The 24224-nt window shown below is 39.8% G+C and overlaps 1 protein-coding gene and 1 long non-coding RNA gene across 14 annotated transcripts in view; one reads left to right on the top strand and one right to left on the bottom strand.

The window, feature by feature from the left end:
* Positions 1-24224, top strand: part of NCALD (neurocalcin delta) — a 370180-nt gene that overhangs the window by 242139 nt on the left and 103817 nt on the right. The window lies entirely within an intron of this gene.
* LOC112662353 (uncharacterized) lies at positions 548-23252 on the bottom strand. Its single transcript, XR_003138438.3, has 3 exons — positions 23118-23252; positions 22352-22450; positions 548-676 (listed from the first exon to the last, which is right to left on the bottom strand). It is a non-coding gene; the product is annotated as an uncharacterized LOC112662353 (long non-coding RNA).

Genomic DNA, 24224 nt, shown 5'->3' with positions numbered 1-24224 from the left:
AGAAAATAATGCCAACTTATTATCTTGTCATTCTGAAGGTCTTAGCAGTGCTACATCCTTCTGGAGGACCTGAGGGGACACTCTATTCCCTTGCTTTTTTTAGATTTTAGAGGCTGCCTACATTCTTTGGCTCAGGTCCCCTTCATGTCATCATTCCAATCTCTTGTCTCCATCACATGTTCTATCACTGACCTGATCCTCCTGCCTCCCTCTTATAAGGACTCTTGTGATTACATTGGACCCATCTGGATACTCCAGGATAATCTTTTCATCCTAAAATCCTTAACCTCTTCATATCTGTAACATCCCTTTTACCATGTAAGATAACATAGTCATAGGGCTAGGATGTAGATTTCTTTGGAGAGCTGACCACATATGTGAACTTTCTAGTTCTGCATTTTTAAGCTCCATCTTTGTGCCACCAACCATCCCCCCCCCCACACACACACACACACATCTAAAGAGCTGCCTTACCTGCTCTTAAGAACCATAGTAGCAGTGCTGGTCTGCCCTTGGGAGAGCCAACCCAGACAAGGGCTTACCTAGGTCCTAGAAGAGGCTCAGAACAGCTGGACAGGAAATTCTGGGATCCTTGGCTGGAATGTAATCCAGACTTAGAAGAAGGTCAATGCAAATTTGATGCTGGCACATGCCCTCTGTTCCTGGACTCCTTGACCTATGAGGAGGAGTAGAGACAAAAGAAGACTTCTAAAGCTAGAGGCTCAGAGCAGGGATCATTCTTACCTCCAGGAGCCAGATGGGTGACAATTCAATGTCTGGAGGTGGACTGTGTAAAATGGAGACAACCTGCCCCTTCTAAAGGAAGCAGCACTAATACAGTCTAGAGGAAGGGTCCCCATGTTGTTGCATCTTTTGATTCTTTTGGACAAAGCTAGAAATCTGGTTTTGTGTTATTTTAAACACTGTACAAGGAAAAGGAAAGTGCACAGGGGCCACTTAGCTCTCCAATTTGCAAATGCTCTCTAGTTTAAAGGACTAAGCACAGATTCCCTAGGAATAGATAACACTATATTATGTGAGTGAACAATGAATGTCAATGCTAAGTTCAGAGATGATGCATTAATTAAATTACTCAAAGCTGGAAAATCCATCCCTAATTGTGCCACATTGCCCAATAGGCTCATCAAAAATTTAGCAGGAAGATTAAATGACAATATTAAGATAATTATTAATGAAATGCCAACAATATGTCAATGCCTTCAATTTGGTATAAACTTTTTCCTTTTGTGAATTTCACAGAGAAAAAGTCTATCAATTAAAACTCTCAAGTTAAAGTCCAACATAATTAAGGTCCAAAATCAAAAGCTCTTGCCCTTGAAAGTTAAAAGTTCAAGGAAATCAAAGTTCTAATCATTAAGGTTTAAAATTACTTCTGCAAGTTCAAAATTACTTCAGAAATTTCTGAGAAATTACTTCACAGTCATTTAGTCACTCAACAAATAATTATCGCGCTTTCCCAATGTGCCAGGCACTGTGTTAGTTACTCAAGATAGAGCAGTGAGCAAAACACAAGAAACCATTCCCTTATAGAGTTTGTATTTAAGATAGTGAAACATGCAAAAGTGCATGAGCAGGCATTTGTGAACAGATGGGTCTGAAGTTTAGGGGAGAGGGGCCAAGCTGGAGATATAAATTTAGCAATCATCAGTATATAGATTTTATTTAAAGCCATAAGATTGGATGAGAAAATCTTATTTTCTGTTTCACCAATATTCAGTAGGTCTATTATCTATCATACTGGAGATCACAACCTGTGAATTCAGATTTAATGGGGGAAATACACACCTACTATTACCAACAGAAAGAGGAGTGGGGGAGAAAGAGAGAGATCCTCACAGGGATTAGCCCTGCATCCCTAAGCATAGACTGGAAGAGTACAAGAGTGTATGCTTTCTGTAGGCAGTTAATACCCCAGAGAGGGGGAGAGAAAGAGTAAGGAAGGGCTTAGGCTACATATACCTGCTTCCTATCCTCAAAGCTCTGATTGGAGAAAACACTGCTTCTCCTCTAGGAGAGTGAGTCAGGGAGGAGAGAGGCTAGGAATATTCCCCCGGAAATCCTCACATAAGCACAAAGTCTGAGGAAGAAGGATTTGACTTCCACACTCCAAGCCCCAACAATCACAACAGGAAACGAAATTCAAACTATTGTATTTGGTGGATGCTTTGGTATAAGTCTGATTGGCAACAATCATAAAAATTTCATTGATTAAGATGAATTAAGGAATAAAAGCACCTTCATTATTCAAAATTTTATGCTGGAAAATCAAGAACTGGGTGTAGGCTATTGATGCACATAATCTTATATGAACATGTGTATAGGTCTGTCAATGATCCAGGAGAAACCAAAAGCCCCAGTCTGTTGAGTTCTTGAGAGTTGGGAGGCATTGCGATACATCACTCCAACCAATCTTTGTGATAAACCCATGAACAATTCTATCTCGAGTCCTCCATTCAAGATAGATAAAGATTATAAATACTCTTTTCACTTCTAGGAAATTAGAATAATTTTATCAGGTCATATACAATACAGCCTTTCTTATCAAATCCTTATAAAGAAGCTATTTCTTATTACCTTAAAATGCCTAGCTCACCTCTGTCTTCTGGTTGCTCTCTTTATTCCATCAGCATCTAAGAGTGCAGTCTTCCATGCAGGTGTTCATAATTAATCCCATTGACCCTCATCGGCACTGACATCCCAGCACCTAATATGCATGCTGGTTTTTGTTGGTCATAGTTCTGTTTTCTTGTTGGTTGTTGATATCCATGTATAAAAGTAGATGCATTTTCACTCACTGTGTTAGCCTCTTGGAAAGAGACTGGAGCTTCATAGCCTTCACAAATGACTTGAAGCAAAAAGCTCAAGTGGCTCCTAAGCCACCATAAGGCAATAAGTAGACTTGCTTCATGTGTCTTATAAGGTCAATTGAGATTAATTGGGATTACAATAATGTGAAAATGCGTTCAAAATATATATAATACTTTTTGATTTAAGGGGCATTCTGATTGCTGATTAGCATAGTTCAGTTCTCTATCCTCCTGCATGTTAGAGTTACTTCAATCTCCTTAAAATATTTTTGTGTTTTTTAAAGCACTTAATGGCTACTTAACATGAATTAATATATGTGGACTGATAAGGAATTTAAAATTCCATTGCCATGGAGCAACAGGAAGCTGCCCTCTTAAGGTGTCCTCTCTAAATTTCTAATACCCACCACAGAATGCAACACTAGCCTAAATCCTCCTGGCTGGTGGGAAGAAGCAGATGATAGAGGAAGCCTGCTTTTTTTTTTTTTTTTTTTTAAAGTGAGAAACATAGTTTTAAGGCATTTCAAAAAAAAAAGTGGGGGAGGAGATCCAATCTCTCTAAAAATTTCTAAAAATTCAAAACAAGTCTTTGGCAGAGGCCAAGCTGACAAATGGAAGGAAACTTCATCCCTACAGTTACAGAACCAATATCCAGATTGAGTGAATAAATCTGGTTGGTCAAAGAAAAACCTCAGAATTGAGAAAAAAATAGTCACGAATGACAGATGTGCTCCAATTCTTCCAAGTCACACCTCACACCTTGATGAAAGGCAATGAGAAGGCTATTGGAGTAAGGGGTTGAGGAGCTTAGTGGAAGTTTTGAGAAGCCAAGCATGAATTGGTGGAGTAGCAGGCTCCAGGGTCGACCTAGTTGGATTTGAACCCAACACTACCACTGCTGAGCAGCTATGAGGACTTACGGACTTGACTTTCCTATCTGTACGTTCACTTTCTCATCTACAAGGTGAGAATAACAAGAGTCCTGCCATATCAGATTGTGAAGATTTAATGAAATAATATGAAAAGTTTTAACTGAGTACTTGATAAATAGCAAATGCTTAACAAAGATCTACTATTATTAATGTCTTTTTTAAAGGTATGAACTATCAGAGAAAGCTGGAAAAAGTTTTCTTTTAGTCATGTGGCATCAATCCCAGGGAGCAAGGAACAAGACGTGTGACCAGTCTTTGACTCTTCCCAAAATACTGAAAGGGTTTTCTATTTGTCCCTGTTAGGGAAAACTAATGTTAAGATAAGTACTAAGTCACAGCAAAGTTATGAGAAATGCGCAAAGCTGTACTTAGGTATTTCTTATTTTAAAAATGTTTATGTAAATTGTGTTCCTTTTTTATTATGCTATTAGAGATTAATCTCATTTCCATGTAAAACCAGCAGATTTTCATGCTGAGATATTTTACTGCCACCAAAAATGTTGTATCGAAGTTCCCTCATTTATCCCCACCTGTTTTGCAGAATTTCTTACTCCAAAATGTCTTTCCATCCTGGTGAGCTTAAACCTGAATGAGAAGTTTTAATGTATCTGCCATCCGGGAGGTTCCAAAGCTGGCCGGGGCAGGCTTTTCTGGGATGTGCTTTTTAGAACTTTTCAAATAAACACTTATTTAACACTTAACTAAATTCCTGATACTATTAATAGCACTTTATGGATGCTAATTTATTTAACGCTCATTAAACCCATTAGTACTGATATTATTTTCATTTCACAGAGGAGGAAATGAAGCAAAGAGAGTTTGCAGGAGAGCTAGTGAGTGATGGAGCCAAGATCTGGACATGGGAATATGGCTCTAAAGTTTATGTCTTAACTACTGTGCTCTGCTGCCTCTCAGACTGCTTATTTATCTTCCTACTCAATGTTCTGGATCAGAGGATGAAAACTGGCATAGAAATATATATTATCCATGGCCCATTCACAATCCAAAATTTTAGAAAGTTTATATAGAAATCTGGATTTTTATTTTTTTTTACCTTCTTTTGAAAATAGGAATACTAAGCATTATTAAGCTTATGTTTCCAACTCAGCAACAACAACCGAGCCGCAATTAGCTGTTTGGACAAGGTACAGACATGCCAGTTTGCCACAGCCTCCACCACTAACCACAGCATCCAAGCTCTTACCAGTTTGTGGGCTGGTGACCTCTATTCTAGCTATGTATATGGATACTGCTCCAATACATCAGGGGCCAGCTCCAAAATGTGATCTCCAATCTTCTAGACTCCTGATTTTCTCCCTTTTTCCTATAACTATAGTTCTGTTATGTGTAATGATTGATAGATCTGCCCCAAAGATAAAGACTGAATGGAAATGAGTCACTCCCTCTGGCCCGGGATCCCAAACTCCTGTTGTTCTGGAGCAAGTTCTAGCCAAGTGGCTGATGTCATGGGTTGGTTCCCCACAATCAGCTGGATCATAGGACATGCCAAGTTTACATCCAGTAGTGAAACGCAAGTTTCCAAAACCAATACAAGTCCTAGGTCTGGAGGACCAATGGCATCACAGAGGTCACAAGTTCAGAGTTGGACACAAGAGTTAGGAGAGTAAGAAAATAAAAAGAACATAATATGAAGTAGCAATAGAGGAGGAACTCAAGTTGGGAAGACATGACTCCTTTGAAAGAGGAATTTAATATCCACTGAGTTTATACTGCCTTATTCATGTAAGGAAACAGCTCCAGCCTCATCGTACTGCCATCAACAGTCCGTGAAACTGTGCTCTCAGCGTTAGGTATGGCTCTGGTATGATCCATGGTAACCAAAAGCATCCAGGAAGTCTTGAGTGACCACTGAGAAGACTAATGGGCATTTTCAGTTTGCTGACATGCAGAAAGGATGCCTGGGGCGTGGCTGGGTCCAGTAAATTTTCAGGGGCAAATCCATGATGGAGATTGATTATTCATAACCCTTAACATGGTTTACCACAGTGTGTTTTATTTTCATTTTTAGTTGTTTGTTTATATTTAGTTTTATTTTCAAAAGTAAATGGACCAGAAGAGAAGGCTATGGTAGATCTGTGGGTGACAACGATAAATGATTCTTTAAATTTATTAATTACGACTATTTGTATTTTTTTAAAAGTTTAGTTAGAATGCCCTCTACTTCCCTCTCTTTTTATACCATTGAAATACAATACAATCCATGTTGTATTCATATTCATAATGCATATGACTTCAAATCACCTAAGTCATAGTCAAAATGCCTATGATTTCAAATCACCTAAGATTTTGTATTTTGTCATTTCTTTTCTCCCTTTCTCCTTCACTCCCTTCTTTCTTTATAGCATTTCACCGGTCCTGTCTAGTTCAGCATTTCCCAAAACGTAAACCAAGGTACCTTAATCCCACCAGATTCTCCAGGAATTAAAGGGTTTTATAAATAAATTTGGGAAATGCTTCATGTTTTATCTCCCTCTCTGAGATCTACTACACATGTTAAAACATATACAAGGCTCTGAGTTACCTTAAACTTAAGAAGACAAAAACCAAAAAAACTTTTAATCCAGTATTTCTCAAATGCAATTTTCCACGGATCTTTTCCTGTCTCACGTAAACCGTGTTAACACTCTGCTGGGTGCACTTGGAGAACTGTTGAGCTAGGTCTATTCATTAAATGACTTCCTAACCCTGGCCCTGGATTGATTATTGTCACTGCTGCTTTTATTGAAGGTGTCACACTCTATATTTATAGACTTATCTAACTCCCAAAGGCCCCACTTAAAAAAGAAAATCAGAATAACCTGTCTTCTACTCATTCCTTCACACATCTTTGAAGATAAAAGGCTACACGATGAGAAAACTCACACACAACATACATAGAAATTGTTTCAAGTCTTTCACCATTTTATCTTCTGTCTTCTCATGGCTTAAGAGATGGTTTAGTTTAGAACATTCAAGAGTTCTCCAATAACCCATAGGTTCACATATTCCTTTTCTTCCCCAAGTGGCCTTGTATTTAAGGAAAACTCTAGCCTAATACAAGTTTTTCTTTAGTACAAGTATGTAGCATTTTCCCCCCTCACAGGCTCTGCACACGTTTGTACTTCTCTCTCATTTATTTACAGAAAATATTTCCTAAAATTAGCCAAAACAGCCACTATGATCTCCTAGGAAGGTATTTGTTCTGTGTTAGGTTCATTTACACTGCAGGTCAGCTGGTGTGTACTGGTTGTATGTGGGCAGCTGTCTCCCTGTATCTTGGAAGTGCTTTGACTGGGGGTTCATCTGGGCTATGTCCCATAAAAGAAGTGATTCCAGTGATTAAATAGCCCAGAGGAGAGAGGGCTTCACATACAGTGAGTCTTCCTCTGTAGGCAGGTGGCTGATGCCAAGGCCTGTGGCACCTTTTTGGCTTTCTGAAACCTAGGGCCCTGTCAGTGACATGTACTCCAAAGAGCAGTGCCAGGTCCCTCTGACTAACATCAGCCAGAGCTGGACTGTGTACAGGCTCAGTCTGAGGACCTTTTCAGATGTGACAAGGGTATGGCTAATTGGACGTTGGAGGGTACTTTGAATTAACATCATTTGAAAAAAACTTTAAACATTTTTATTAGTTTAGGTCATCTGGGTGGCTCAGGTGGTTAAGCCTCTGCTTTCAGCTCAGGCCACAATCCTGGGGGTCCTGGAATCAAACCCCATTCGGAATCTGCTTCTCCCTCTCCTTCTGCCCCTTACTGCCACTTGTGCATGGTCTCTTGCACTCTTTCTCTCTAACTAAATAAATGAAATCTTAAAAAATATTTTATGAGTTTTATTGAAGTTCTTTGTAGAAGAACTTCCTGAATTATGTGGGCAGTTGAGGAGCCACAAGAAAGGGTCTCTGTCTTTTTTCTTAAATTTTTTTGTATATTTTTTATTGGAGTTCGATTTGCCAACATATAGTATAATACCCAGTGCTCATCCTGTCAAGTGCCCCCCTCAGTGCCCATCACCCAGTCACCCTATTCCCGCCCCTGCCCACTTCCCCTTCCACTGCCCCTTGTTTGTTTCCCTGAGTAGGGTCTCTGTCTTTAATGTGAATGTACTACATTGCCTTGCTCAGAGCCTGTCCTTTTGTTCTTGCTCTTCCTTTCAAATTTCACGTCAGTCAGAACAGCAGAGATGAAAGTTGGCATAAGCTTGTTTCTGCTCACTTATGATTCTGTCCAGGGCAAATTTATGAAATGCATGGTTCCTTCCATCACAGTGGCTGTGTTGGCTAATTTTAGAAAGATTTGAATGCGGGAGACTTCCGTTTCTATGCTAATGTGGCCAGGCAAGTTGCTAGCATCATTAAACTATAGTTAGTGAATTTCACCTTGGCATGTTTTCTGGTTTCCTATCTGGAAAATGAGCAGGAAAATGAAAACCTTTTACAGAGTGACATTATGAATAATTGACAAAAAATTATTACAGGGCACTTTACAAATCAACAGCTTAATATGCAAGCTATGTATCAACATATAATTTTTTATCTTGTAAAATAACAAAGTGGTCACAAATTCTTAGCACACTTTGAATGAGATATCAAATTCTGCTCGTTTGCCTTATAATTTTTAGAAGCAGTATTGTAGAACATCATCTTCAAAGCTAAATTTTATCTTTTTATTTTTTTGTTAATGTCAGACATGTATAAAAATTCAAAGTCAATATCATAGATTGTATTCCTTTAGTACAGGAAGTAGAGAAGAGACTCAGTTAAAGAAACTTCTTAATTCTCAAGAACAGAGGACAACTGAATGCTGAAAATCTTAGGAGCATTTCTGTGTGACTCTTCATGCAAACCCACAGATTCTGGGAACCATGACTTCTTTTCTAAATATAACTTCTCCAAACTTATGTTAAATGCTTTTGGATCTGGAGAGCACTTTGACCATGGGTCTTCTGAGAGGTCTAACAGCTTGCTGTGTCAGTGTGAGAGTTACTAGTTCAGCAGACCTAGTACATGTTCAGGATGTCTCAAATTCCCAAACAATACTTTTTCTCAAGTTTTTTTTCTTCTCCTTCACCTCTGAATTACATCATGGTATCTAAACCCATCAGTTTTTCTCCCATACCTTCATTTTCTCCGTATAGGTTGGTGCCAGAAGCTCGCTGGTACTCTGTGGAGGTCCCAGGATGCAATAGGAAAGGGGAGGTTGCTAGCTGACCCTTTGGGTTCCCTGACTTATTTAACCAGAATAGCTCTGTTTTGGGCTGTTTTTCTTATGATGCTTTCTTAAAATAAGGGCTCCATGAACTTAAAATGTTTGCAAACTAGTGCTCTTCCCCATTAAAACCACAGGCTCATCTTACTCAGCATTACTGCTGACTTCCAGTCTCTTTATATCAACTTTGGATCAGTTCTCTTCTTTCTTGAGACATTGCCTTTCTTAGACTTTTGTAATGTATGTTCCTCCTCATTTCTCTTTTGTACCATAGATAATTCTCCATTTACATCCCTATTACAGACCTGAAGATTTCCCAGCATCCTCTTGTCATGTAGGATCCCTTTTTTTTTTCATGAGATTAAATGGATCTCTTACTTCAAGATTTCTAAATTCAACCTCATGTCTCATGCTCCCCATACTCTCTGATCTAAATCTTTCTAAAATAGCTTCTCAGTATGCCTGGGGAGTTTTCTGGCTGCTTACCTTCAGGCCTCTGTGTCTCACATTTATCCAGGAGCAGTGTTTACTTCCTGTCTTCACAGCTATACCATAAGCTCCATGAAGAAATATATCTTATATTTTCCATCTCCACATCTAACATGGGTCCTTAAAATGATAGGTGTATTATTTAAGAATTTCATTGGCTGCAAATAACACGGATCCCAAAATAATGGCTTACATAAAGTAGAGCTTTCTTTTTTTCCCATATAATCAGAGGTGTATAGGTAGACAGTCCAGAGCTGGCATAACAGCCTGTGATGTCATCAGGGACCCAGACACCTTTGTCCATGCAAGCATTTTAGCATTTGCTGTCACCCAAACCCCTCCTAGCATCATGTCCACATTCTAGGAAAGAAGGAGGAAAATGGGCAATTTGCAGTGGACAGACTAGTTGGTAGAAAACACCAACTAAGTCAGCCAACCTCCTTTAAAAGGCTTTCCTAGAAGTACCACCTGGCGACTTCCACTTAATTTCATTGGTAAAACTATGTCACATAGATATCTAAAGCTGAAAGGAGTCTGAAAAATGCAGTGTTCTTGAGGCTAAGTGTGTTATTGCTCTTAATAAAATTGACATTCTGCTGGGGAAAGAAGTATTCATGGACATTTGGTAGGCAACCTGAAGTCTTTACCAGGATAAGTATGGAAAAATTCTGCTTTTGGATAAAATGGATGGCCCTCCACTAATAGACTGTGTTGAGTACCCAAAAGAGTTGTTTTCCAAGTGTAGTCCCCAGACCCAGACCAGGCCCTTCCTATCCTGACAGCACCAGAGAAAGCTGGGAAGGGTTGGTGACCATTAGACATTAGAAAATCTTTATAAAGCAATTCAATTCATCCAAATAGAGCCAGAACAATCCAAGATCATGATTTGCTAGGTACAGGAGGAACTTGAAAGAAAACCTTTATGAAAGTAGAACCAGGGCAACCAACTTTTAACATGCCAACAAATGTCAAAGACTTATTTCCTTTAAATGTTATCTTCTTCACTACTCATTGGAAGGATTTCTATCCTGTGCAGTAGCAAAACAAAGTATTACTCTAGGATTTTGTAATTAAAGATTATTTGAAATGTTTAATTCTTAAGCTCCAGTGGCTTGTGGGAAGGATGTTTTCACGGTTCTGTAATATCTATCCATACTTTCTCTAAATAACTGCAAACTAATACTATGAAGTAAAAACTGCTCACAGCACGTGGAGCTCTAAGCTAGATCTTATGGCCCAGGCCTCCCAAAGTGTGGTCCACATGGATCAATACAAGAACTCTTTGTTACTGGTCTGCCAGAAGATAAAGAACTTGAGCTAGAATGTAAATCAAGTGCATTACTAAGTTCATTGTTTATTTCATTCAGCTGACATTGTTTTCATACTAAGATTTTCTCAAAAGAGGAATTAGAGCAAGAGGGAAACAAATAGCTTGCCGACCGAGCAGGTCTCCTCGGCTCCTTCGGGAAGCACTATTCTAACAACTCAAGTCCAGTAAGACTGCCACCCCAGCCCTTTCTTCCTGGAAATTCTGGACTTGCCACTTTAGGTATCCTTCTGCCATTCATTTCTTTCTTTCTTCTTTTTTTAAAAATTTAAATTCAATTAGCCAACATGTAGTACATCATTAGTTTCAGATGTAGTTTTCAATGATTCATCAGTTGCATATAACATCCAGTGCTCATCACATCATGTGCCCTCCTTAATGCCCATCACCCAGTTACCCCATCTGTCATTAATTTCTTTAACACAAACTTAGTTGGGGCCCACATTGTAGCAAGTACCATACTGGGTGCTAGGGACACAGTGGGTAACAAGACTGTAAGGATATCATTTATCACCAAATGGTAGTAGCACATCAAACGGTAGTATGTGTGGAAGTACTTTATAACCCTAATTGTATTTAAGAATCAGGTAGTATTTTCTTCCCTGCATTAGATGGAATAAAAGGTACAAAGAGAACGTATCCCACATAGTATTGCCAGTATTAGAACTCACTGTGCCTGACATCATTGCCATTGGCTTGAGTTTACGTCCTTCTTTTCTCTCTCAATGGTGGGTCTTATGTGAAAGAACATTTGCTCTTGAACTTAAGAAGAGGCAAAAGAATTTAGAGTTGTATTTTGGATGAGAAGCATGTGATTTTAGTAATCACCCTCCCTCATGGGTGTCTGAATATAAAGCCCATTCTCAGCATCTACTATCAGAATCTAAGATGAGGCGTAATGAAGCTCCAGGTGATGGAAATTGCTGGCAACTAGGCCTCTGGGGGAACACCAGGGAGAACATTGCACTTCCATCACATGCTTGCCATCTCTTAGCCTAGCGTTAAGGAAGCAGCAGGAAAAGGTCAAGATGCCTAGGAACAGAGACCATCTGTCAGAGAGGGTTGGAAGAAGGCTGGGAGAGAATAGTGCCAGGTCTCACAACTTTAAAAAGACAGGCAAGCAACTCTGGCACATATTAACAGTTGTTAAATCCTAAGAGTATGTACGTGGGTGTTTTGTATTTTCTCTGTACTTTTCTTTACATTTTAATATTTCATAACTTAACATTGAGGAAATTTAAATAAGATCTTAGAATAGAGTATTGCCTTGAGATGATCAATGTAACCCAGAAAAGAAATTTTGTAGTAAATAAAATATTCATGTCCCTAAAATTACGAAGGTTGGAGATAGTGAGGTGTTTGTGTTCAGAATCTTCAGCATGCATTCACACCCCTTAGAATATATGACACAGATTACTGACTCCCCCTACTCCTCACTTAGTAAGTCTGGAGTGAGGCCTAAGAATTTAACATTCCTTTTTTTTTTTTTTTTTAAAGATTTTATTTATTTATTTATTCATGAGAGACACAGAAAGAGAGAAGCAGAGACACAAGCAGAGGGAGGAGCAGGCTCCATGCAGGGATCCCGACATGGGGCTCAACTGGAGGTCTCCAGGATCAGACCTTGGGCTGAAGGTGGCGCTAAACTGCTGAACCACCCGGGCTGCCCAGAAATTGCATTCTTAATAAGTTTTCATAACAAAGAAATCCTAATGATTCCTTGTGGAATAGATGTTATGTGCTCTTTTCACAATGGTCTGGATTGGTTTAATTCATTTATTCAAGGGATGTTTAGTAAGTATCTACTATGTGCCAAGTACTATGTTACATGCAGTAGACACACAGTTTATCTTACACTTACAACTCCTTATCAAGAAGCAGTCACTAAATACATTTTATATGTTTATGCCATGTTCATGTAAATGCTGAAGTAAACTGTTGTATGTTATAATAGCCAATCAACAGGCTAGGGAAACACCCTGGGGAGAGCTGTGTATGAAAACTTTGGGTTTTTTTGATATAGTAATTAATAATGATTATAGATAATTTTCCTTTTCTTGTCCTCCTTCCAGCCCCTTCCTATTCTTTCTTTCCTTTCTCCTTCCCTCCTCTGGATAAACATGGTGGATTGATCCAATAGCTATTTCAATTCCACTGCTTCCTTGCTTCCTATTATCAAAGTTTCTAGAAAACCAGATATTTGCTCTGCCAGATTCTCTGGCAGCCAAGGCTAGCCATGCAACCCAGTTATGGTCAATGAGACATAGTGGAAATATGCTGGGGGCCTCCTGGGACATATTTGTTTCTGTATAAAAGGAACAAGAATAAGAGGATGATCATTGGTACAGCCTGTTTCCTTGTCTTCCTGCCTTGAAGGGCAGACACGATGTCTGGGGTTGTAATAGCCATCTTGTGACCATGAGGCAATAAGCAATAGGATGCCACATCCAAAGATAGCAGAGTTGAAAGAGCCTGGTCTCTCGTGACATTTTTTTTTTAACCAGCTGAACCAGTGTTAGCAGATCGCATAACCAATAAAGATACAGCTTCTTTGGCTGGGAATAGAAGCCACTGCCCTTACAGCTGGTGGATGCTCAGAAAATGATGGGGACAAGATCATAAACAAGGTTCTGGAAGAAGAGTGGGTATCATCCAGGGTGATTTCTCCTTCCTATCCCTAATGCAAAGGGCATTTGGTAATGTCTGGAGATATTTTTGGTTGTTACACCTAGCGGCTAGGGAAAGAGTTACTATTGGCATTTAACGTGTAGAGGCCAGAAATGCTTAATATCGTATCACGCAGTCCCCTCAACAAAGATTTATCTAGCCAAAATGCCAACAGTGCCGAGATCAAGGAACCCTGTGTTAGAAAAAAGGAAAAGGGGTGGCTGTGAGGAAGGTAAGAAGCAGTGTCTGCTGTGGATGGAACTATGTGTGCAACACCTTCCTGTGGGCCTAGCTGGCTGCAGGCTACAGCCCTCCTCAGGGTTGGTCGCTGATCTGATTACACTGACCAGACAGCCCCCGTACACAACTGAGTGTCAGAGACCCGAGTGAGCCAGAAAGATTTGTGCCCACTAAAATTAGAAAAGGCAAAACAAATGATGATTTGGAAATAAATTTGAATATGCCTTTTTAGAACCTCTGAGACTGTAGGCAGACACACAAATAGAACTAAAAATATAAAAATATGGTAGCCTGTCACTCTAGTCACTAGATCTCACCACTCTGTAATAATGCCTTAGTCACTGTGTAGCATTAATGCCTTTTATTATGTAAAAGACATGAACGACCTTGTTTTAGTATATTGTTAGTATATATTTAAATTATTTTCATAATTTTGAAGAGTAGCTCTTTAAGTACTATGATCAACGATTAAGTTTTTTATATCCACCAATCTGACATTGTACCATAAGTAATAAATGTTATAATAAAGCATGCTTATGATTTAAATAATACCTCAACAATTTTAAACTTCTTTGCAAACATTATTTAAATATGATTCATATATGTGAATGATAGACACATTTGTTTCTACAAAGGTGGCTAGATTTTTTTTAAAAAATCAATACCGTCATCTGCAATTTCCTTTGCAAATGTATAATTTGTCCTGTTTGACTTATGGCTGCTGTTTGCAAGATCACATTTTTTTCCTCAAATAAAAATGAAAGAAGCGACATAGAAGATGTAGGCCAAATTGGCTTATAGCATCACAGTATCTGATTTTGTTAAAAGTGATCATGTGCCTACTTTTAGATATAATGTATTAGCTTTGGATATAGCAAAAAGCCAATAATTAGCTTAAATTGGCAGGCATTTTTCTGTTTTATAGGCTATATTTTACAGAGTCTACCAAGCAGCACTCTTGCTTAAATATTCCTTAATCAGTTCATTTGCAGCAATTTGCCTCGGACTTTGTTTTTTAAAGAATCACCACTAATACATTCACTTGTTGGTGCTCTTGTGCATTCATATACATTTTCTTTTGCATTTGCTTCTTTTCTTTTAGCCACTGCCTAGAAGTCAGAACCAGGATTTCATTCAGTCTCCAGTTTATTATAGACCTAGGGTCTTCACAGGAATATTCATTCTTTCTGAAGATGCTCTTAAACTGTGTTTTTCTATCTAGTTGCCTATAGATGACAGATAATGATGTTTTACACATTTAAGAGCACTTCATTTCCTTATTACATGGACATATTTCTAATGGCTCCAGGCTCTTTACTATTAATAGCTATGGAAGATGCACAGTACATCTAATTTAGCACTGCCTGGGGTGACACAATTGGTTCTCAGTTATTTTACTGCCAATAAATACAGCTTGTGCCACAGGGAGTCTGGAGCTAATTGACAAGATCCCTGCCCTCCAAGACTGAATCCAAGACAAGCTTCTCAGACAGTTTTCCTTTCAGTGACCTCTGTATCCCTCATTACTCCATTTATCTTTGGTTTGGTGCTGTGACTGAAAAAAGAAGCCAAGCCACCTCCTAGGTCTGACTTTATTCTAGACACATTTGGCTTTATCCATACACATCCTTCTGGAAAATGGAAACCTCAGAGGTGGCTCCTACATTTCTATATATTTAGGAATAGCATTAAAGAAAAAGACTAGGGAACTTCTCTTGAATGTGTGTTTGCAGGGGAAACATGTTTTGTTTTATTTTAATTGTGTTTTTTTCTGATAGATATTTGGTTGGGAAGAAGAGCATAAAGCCCCTTGAGTCACCCTTTGGCAGAGCCGCTGGTCATTCTCCTCATGGAAAGTCCCTTGTGGTGAGGCCACTGAAGGCCAATTATGTTAGTATGGCTTTTTAGATGATAATATTATTATCATTACAACATTATAATATCATTCTATTATCTCTTGGGCCTTATATCCCATCATCCTACCCACCCCAACCTCCCACACAGCCAAGCTGCAGTTGCACAGGGCTTGTGACCATTCCATGAACAGGATACAGCCTTCTTTTTTCTTCTGTTTGTTAGTTTTTGGTATTCCCAAAGTCTAGATTCTCTCCCCTGCTCCACCATCCAGGTTTAATCTTACTTCTCAGGTTTAATCCTACTTCTTTTTATATTTTCTAATTTCACTGACATAGAATTGATATACATCACTGTATATGTTTAAGGTGTACAGCATGATGGTTTTGACTTACGTATATTGTGAAATGATTACCACAGTAGGTTTAATTAACATTCATCCTTTCATGTAGATACAATAAAAAGAAATGAAAAAAAAATTCTCCTTATGGTGAGAAATAAGGATTTACTCTCTTAACAACTTTCCTGTGTATCATACAGTGGTGTTGGCTGTTGTCACCATGTTGAACATCACATTCTTAGTATCCCAGTACTTATCTTATAGCTGGAATTCTGTACCTTTTGACCACATTCCTCAAAGTCCCCCTCTTCCCACTCCCTGCCTCTGGAAACCACAAATCTGATCTCTTTTTCTAAGAGTTTGAATTTTTTTTTTGTTGGCTTTTTGGTTTTTTTTTTTTTTTTTGATTCCACATATAAGTGAGATCATATGGTATTTGTCTTTCCCTGTCTGACTTATGTCACTTAGCATAGTGCCCTCAAGTTCTATCCATGTTGCCAAAAATGGCAGAATTTCCTCAGTTTTTATGACTGAATGAGCTTTCATTTTATATATATATATATATTTCTTTGGATATAGTCCCAGAAATGAAATTGCTGGATCCTATAATTCTACATTTAATTTTTTGAGGATCCTCCATAGTGTTCCATTGTGGCTACAACAGTTTATAATCCCACCAACAGTGGGCAAGGTTTCCCTTTTCTGCACATCCTTGCCAGCATTTTTTATCTCCTCTTTTTGATGATGGCCATTCTAACAATCATGAAGTGATCTCTCATTGTGTAAACCCTACTTCTACAGAATTAATTACATCCTTCCTCCTATATGCTGACAGCACTTCCTCTACCCCACTGGTCACCGTGGGCCTGTCATGGCATTCTAGCTGTCCAACAAACAGCTTTCCTCAGTGTTGGACTGTGATCTCTTTGAAAGTAGGAACCTTGTCTTACTCACTTTGACATCTAGTGCCTAGATGGTTTCTGACTTTTGTCTGGTGCTCAGTAAAGGCATGTTGCGTGAAGCTCTCACTATTACTATGGTACTCTATCTTTACCAGCATTGACGTAGAAGGAGATGTTACCCAATCACCTGGTGAACAGGTAGCTAAAACATAACCTTATAAATGCTGGCCAGTTTTCTGGATCAGAAAATTTAAAAGAAAAAGATTTTATTTATTTATTCATGAGACATAAAGAGAGAGAGTCAGAGACACAGGCAGAGGGAGAAGCAAGCTCCGTGCAGGGAGCCTAATGTGGGATCCAATTCCTGGACCCTGGGATTACGTCCTGAGCCAAAGGCAAACACTCAAACGCTGAGCCACCCAGGCATCCCTGGATAAGAAAAAATGTAAATATATCCCTGCCTCAGTAAAAGGGCCTAGCCAATGCTTCGCTTCTTGACTTAGGAATCTTGTGAGCATTAGTTATTACACTGGACCCTCATATTATCAGCGTTCCGTAGCCTATAAAAGTGCCATGGAGTAATGCTTTTTAAATAAAACATACATATTGACAAAACAAAGCAGTGATCCGTTCAGTGACTGTCCATTGAAGCGCCGAATGTTAGTCTGTCAGATTTTTATTTCAATGAATAAATGCAGGTTGACTTGGCTTACAAAACGTCTGGAGTACACTGATCTTTCCCTAGATCATTTAGTATGAACTTCTCCAGAATTATTCTTGTTTCTGAAAAGTATTAAATTTGGGGAAGGAAACTTTTAAATACTAATGACCACAGAAAGCTATATGATCTTGAGCTATATTACATTTTTCACCTCTATTAGAGAATCAGATTGTCATCACAACAAAAATGGTTATATGTCACATTAATAAATGGCTCACCAGATGACTTTATATGCCTTTCATCATCCAGTCGTTCAACAATTACCATGTGCTAGGCATTGTACTAAGACCTTGGGACCTAAGACTGAACAAGATACACATGATTCCTGCCTCAAGGTGTTCATGTGTAGAGAGAAGAGACAGAGTAGCAAGCAGAATTGCAATGGAGGGTGTGCTTCAGTTTTGAGACTTTTACCAGTCCATAAAGCATTAGCCCCTGCTGCCAGGCACTTGACTCTCCAACAAACTTTCCATCACTGGCTTGAGAGACTGTCTGAACCAGATGAGGGCCAGTCATATGCTCCAGTTGCAGGGATCAGCGTTTCCCTGTGGGTCCACAGTGATCTCTTTGGACTTGGTTATTTTTGGTATTTTTGCAGGCACAGTCGGAGGGGTGGCTAAAGGTAACAAGATTTACATTTGTAATCTCAGTGGTTTGTTTGTGGAGGAGAATGGCGATGCCTATTAATAACGAGAAGGGACAGACACCAACGGGAGCTCCACTGGCAATGATTGTGTCCAAGTGAAAAAGTAGGAAGTAATCTTTGCTGTTGAATATTGGAGCAAAAGTTCCTACTTGGGGAGTTCCTAGATGCTTATTTTGTTTATACAATAAGATATGACTGACTTGCACAGACATTCAAATGTTAGTAAGTAATGGAATTAAACAGTTTGATTTACACCTATTGGTCTTTGTCACATGTGTCTACACTAATGTTTAGTTATTAATTTGGTATCTGTTGTATACAAAGAACCATGCTAGATACTGAGGGGGCTCTGTTTTGTTCTCAGGGGGCTTATAGCTCAGGAATGGCATCAACCAATGACACAAGGTATGTAGGTACAAGGTCACAGGAAGAATAGCCACCATGAATGGAAGCAGATATTGATTCCTAATGGAAAAACAAGATTACTGTTGTGTTGGGTTATTCTAAAAGTTCATTGCAGTGGAGCAATTGGCATGGAGTGTCCCCTCACATTTTAGTACAAGAGAAAGGATCCCTTAACCCTATCAAAGCAGCGTGGCTGATAATAGCAGGTGCTGGGCTTGAGAACAACTGTCAGAGGTCACACTAAAAATCAAATTTATTAGAGATTCTTGAGATTAAGGTTATCTACATTTGATATATAAAAATTAAATTTAACTAACAATTATTTGGAATCTACCAAGATTCTTCTCTCCAGGCCATGAGGGGTTTCATTGTATCTTCTACATGAATGAGACTAACTTTAAGACTTCCTAACAGACACATAGATAGAATTAAGGGATTAGAACAACCTAATTTTGCATTTTTACTGGTACTTTGGAGGTGAAAAATTGTCTTACAGTGGGACGAATGGAGGCCTTTACTAAAATTGTTTTAATCATGGGACACCTCGGTGGCTCAGCGGTTGAGTGACTGCCTTCAGCTCAGGGTGTGATCACGAGGAGGTCTGGGATCGAGTCCCGCATTGGGGTCCTTGCAGGGGGCCTGCTTCTCCCTCTGCCTAATGTCTCTGCCCCTCTCTTCTCTCTCTCTCTCTCGATTAAATAAATAAGATCTTTTAAAAAATAGTAATAAAATTGTTCTAGTCATGAGAATTAGTCATGGAATATTAGAATTGGAGATGTATAGTGATGTCTGCTGGGGGAGTGGTTTAAATGTTGTTTAGCCATAGAATCCTTTATTTAAACCAAATTTCACACTGAGTTGTGGTATGTCAGACAGCCAAAAGTGGAATTGGACATGGGGACTTTCCGTTGGCTTGCTCCATTTGAGCTCCAGTGGGTTCCCCAGGACACAATTTGCAAACCACTGCTCCAGGCCCGTTTCCACATTTTGCTAATGAGTGTACCAAGGCCCCAGAGAAGTGATTCTCCCCATAAGTCTTGCTTGTCAGAAGCAGAAATAGGTCGAGGTTCAAATACTTTGACTTACTTCATTGAGCTTTCCTCTGAAAACCTAACACAATTTGTATATCCTTTCATTTGTGTTTCTGAGTGCCTGTGGCCTCTGAAACTGGGCCACTGTCTGATTAGGGATAGTAACTGTGGAAAAGAATGATTGCTGTGTCCTGGCCTGAGAGGAAATAGGTTAAATCCACCATGTCTTTCTTGTCCCATTATTGTATTTGACTGTATTCATTTTTGCTCTTCAAATGGAAAAAGAGAATCTTCCAAGAGCTGTAGCCCAGCCTCCTCTTCCTCTCAGTGTGAAATGCAGTTCTATACTGGATAAATGTTTATATCACTTCCATGGATTTATTATTTTCAGGTGGATTTCCATGTCTTTGTGTGAGACTTTCTATGTGATTATGGCATCCAGCAGGTAGTTCAGGTTTGCTCTCACCGTGCTTTTTATGAACACCAAGGAGTCCTTTGTAGATTCCCTGGTGCTGCCACCCTTTGGGTACCAAGGCTTTATGTGATTTCACCTTACCACTGTCTGGTTCACTTCATTCCATAATTTGTCATCTTTATTACTAAGTGGGTTCGGCTGAGGAGACTCTGGGTAGCAGACAGGCAGATGTCCACCAGCTCTTCATGGTCCCCCCCTTGTGTAGCATAGATTTGTTTCTGGGAAATAGCTACTCAGTCAGAGCTCACATCTCTCCCACACCACACCCCCACACCTCCCACTTGCCCACGTGCACACATACACACACACAGAATTAGGCCACATAACTAAGTTTTAGTTCATGAAATGTCAGTAGAAGTTATGTGTGCACTTTAGATCTGACCATCAAAGCTTCCCATGCAGTGCTCCTTGGTGCTCTTTTCCTCCTGTTGGCAGAATTCAAGGACCTACACCAAAGTTTCTTAAGCTCAACACTATTAGAATTTGGGGCTGAATAATTCTTAGTTAGGGAAGCCTATCTTGTGCATTGTAGAATGTTTAGCAGCATCCCTGGCCTCTACCCACTCAAAGCCTCTAGTACCTGCCTCTAGTTATAGCAAACAAAAATGTCTCCATGTGTTGTCAAGTGTCCCCCAGTTAGGGGGGAGAGGGTGGACAAAACGACCCCCAGTTGAGAACCACTACTTAAAGTATTACAGAGCCACAAGATAGAATGAACCCCTGGGTCCCTGCATCACCATGGAATAGAAAGCTAACTGAGAATTACTATGTTGGATTATTAAGCTATAGAAATTTTGAGACTTGTTACAAAGCATCTGGTGGCACCTGAACAAACAGTGCTTTGATCTGCTTTGCGAATCAGAATTCTGTGTAAGATTACTTCTAAAGAAGGGGTTTCCCTTGAGAAAAATAAAGTGAACAAAACCTTTGGAAACTTTTCACCCAGTTCAGCCTCTTCCATTCAGAAATGAGAACCAGGTACAAAGAAGTAAGGTGGCTTGTCCAAGATCTCACAGCTGGTGAGAAGTGAGGTGACTTGTCCAAGATCTCACAACTAATGAAAAGCAGAGTCAAGAACTCTGCAGGTGCTCTGACCAGTGCCTTACCCTGCAGAGTCAAGGACATCTGCAGATGCTTTGACCAGTGCCTTACCCTGCAGTCACCTACCTGTAGCCCTCTCAAGTCAACAGCATACAGCAGTGATAAAACCAGCCACACTGAAAAGTAACACTGACTCAGAAACCTAGGTTCAGTGTAACTTGGCCAAAATCTGGGCCAATATCATCAACCCAGTCCTCCAGGTGGGATGAGTAGACAAGAGGCTCTTCAGTTAGTTTCTGCCATTGTGTTTCTTCTACTTGTTCATTGTATTTTATTATCTGAGTCACTATTTGGGGGTGTTCAAAAGCCTTGTTCAAATGCAAGCTATTCCTAGAAGGGATGTTATTACATATGCTATCCATTAGTTTAGATCCCTTTATTTCATTAGTCAGCTAGCCCAGAAGGAAGGGGAAGGCCTTAAAAGGGGGTTAAAGCAAGGCCAGCATGGAGTTCCAGTTGGGATGAGGAGAGGACTGAGAAATTAAGAAACCAGGACACTGAGGGCTTGGCAGGTGGCATAACCACACCTGGTGTGTACACCAAGCCAGGGAAAAGCCTAGTTGCTGGTTGAAAAGATATTTCCAGCAGAAGTTGAAGCCTGGCTCTCATTGCCACAAGCTCCAGGCACACTAAGTCTGCAGGCCTTTCCTGGGCACCTTGGTGACACTAGTCTGAGCAGGAAGGTATTGGCATGTCTTCACGCATTAGACAGATGAACTCTGGAGACAGCTGTGAAGTATATGTGCTAATGCACTTCACACACTCTTACAACCTCTTTCCTCTGTCCCATACTCCCTTTATCCCCCCAGCCAGTTCTGAAGATGTGGGTCTTGGCACCATTCCAGGATTTACAAATTTCCCCCAGAAGGCACCAAAATGCAGTCCTTTTCTACCTCTTTCTTGTGAATTATGGAGGGAAGAATGACTTACTCTCTCTGGGGTTATTACAAAACAATAGTCATCTGTCCCAGGTGGTTAACTTCCGATATATTCTCACCAGTAGCAGAAGCCAGGCTCTCACTCCTCGAAGAAAGCTGAGTGCCAGCTTTATCATTACCAAACTCATTCAGATCAGTTACTTTTCCTCCTGCTAACCATTCCTTTCAGCCCAAACTTAAGGTAGAAGAAGGGGAACAATTTTTCCTGCTCTTTGAGAGTTACAGATTTTATTTTAAATTGGGATACTTACCACTTTTAAATACTTCTCTCTCCCTGTCTGGATAATAGTTCAGCCTTAGGATGTCTGAGTTAGGGGCTAATTGTTGAGTTTTCCTGAGCCAGCAGCATTCTAAAAAAAAAAAAAAAAAAAGATTTCATCTTAATTGCTCATGGAAAAAAAAAGGTGAAGAAATGTGTCATTGGAGGTCCTATGTGCTTTTTTAAACTAAACTCTTAGCAGTCCTGGCCAAAGCAGATTAGACAGTCTGCTGAACTGGGTTACAGTTAAGGGACTTCAGTCTTTAGATCTTTAGCTTTTCTGTATTGTGTTGCGGCCTGTGTTACTTTACCTTTTTGCATCATTTTGAATAGAAAAAAACTGCAACACTGGAAGTGTCTTTAGAAGTCATCTAACTCCTTGCTGCTCTAAGTGTGTCCATGGACCAAGAGCAGCGTCAGCATCCCCCTGAGACCTTGCTAGAAGCACAAAATTTTGGGTCTTACCCCAAACCTATGGAGTTTGAATCTGCAATTCAACACGATCCCCAGGTGACTTGTGTACACATTAAAATCTGAGTTGCACCTGTCTCGTCTGACTCCTTCATCTGACATATGAAAAAAACTGAGACCCCGGCAGGTTCTCAGAGTGCAAGGGAAAGCTAGGGCACAGGAAGGATCTTAAAAGCAAGCTGCCATGAACCTATAGTCTCTCTTGGTGCGGGTCCCGGGGTGACAGAAAACTCTGTGATGATTTGCCTTGGTGGGCACTTTTCTAAAAACAACAGTGAAAGACTTACCCCTGTGGGACAGATTGGTACTGGCATAGTCATTTCAGCCCTGGCAGGTAAAAGATGAATCACCATCTACTCAGACCCCTGGCGTGACCAGTTTCACAGGGGTGGCAGGAACACAGTTGTCTCTTTCTACAAGGAATCTGGAGGTCAGAACCACAATATTTATGTTGGAGTTTTCACTGTTTATATGAGGAAGCATCCCCATTAATCTCAAACATGTCTGTTGTTGAGTAGGCCCCTGGAGTCAGGTGTTCGTTTAAAACAATAAACATAACCTACTCATATTTCAGGTTTGATGCAATTGCTACCTGAGGCAGCCTAGTTCTTTGGGGACTATATTAGATTTTATTTTCGCTGTAAATAGAACCATAAATTCAATAGAACTGATCACCCATGTATAGATTCTAACATTTTACTGTCATTATAAAAAAGAAATTGTTTCTGTCTATTAAGCCTTCCTATGTGCCGGGAAACAATTATTGTAGAAGTCAAGATAAAGAGAATTAAATGTCATATACTTTTGAGGGGAGAAGATGTCTTGTCACATGTATAGGTTTAAACTCCCTGCCTTAGGCACAAGGGTCAGGCTATTAGACACCCCATTTGAGGCCCCCTGGGTTTATGAGCCTGGAGAGAGGAAGAAGAGGAGGTAAAGAGTGTTTCTTTCCCCTGGAGGGGGTGGAAAAAGGAGGATTTGAATTCATTTGCTCTTGAGAGTGGGGTGCATGTAAATGAGATATAACCTACCTTCAAATGCAGACCAGACTGAGAAGTCTGGCATATAGGAACCACTCAACTATGTTCTTTCCTCACTCCTCTCTCTCTTTGGTATGGAGAGTCAGGCTGATGACACAGTCCCAGGGAAACCCAGAGGCAAATGTGGTTTGTTCAAGAGGACTCTATCTGTCCTTTTTATTTTGCTAATAAAGAGACACTCCATGAATCATGGCTGCTTTGTGAGAACAGCAGCCACAGAGGCAGAATCTTTATACCTCTGGGGTCATGAGAAATTTGGACTTCCTGACAAGGACTGGGGTTCCTGTGGGCTCAGGCTGAAATGATGGGAATGGAGCCCACTGTGATCCAAAATTGGCCATCTAGATCTGGAAT

This window comes from Canis lupus, chromosome 13, assembly GCF_003254725.2.
Source record: "Canis lupus dingo isolate Sandy chromosome 13, ASM325472v2, whole genome shotgun sequence".
NCBI classification, from domain to species: domain Eukaryota; kingdom Metazoa; phylum Chordata; class Mammalia; order Carnivora; family Canidae; genus Canis; species Canis lupus.
The sequence above is the reverse complement of the archived record's forward strand: the minus strand, read 5'-3'. Positions and strand labels throughout refer to the sequence as shown.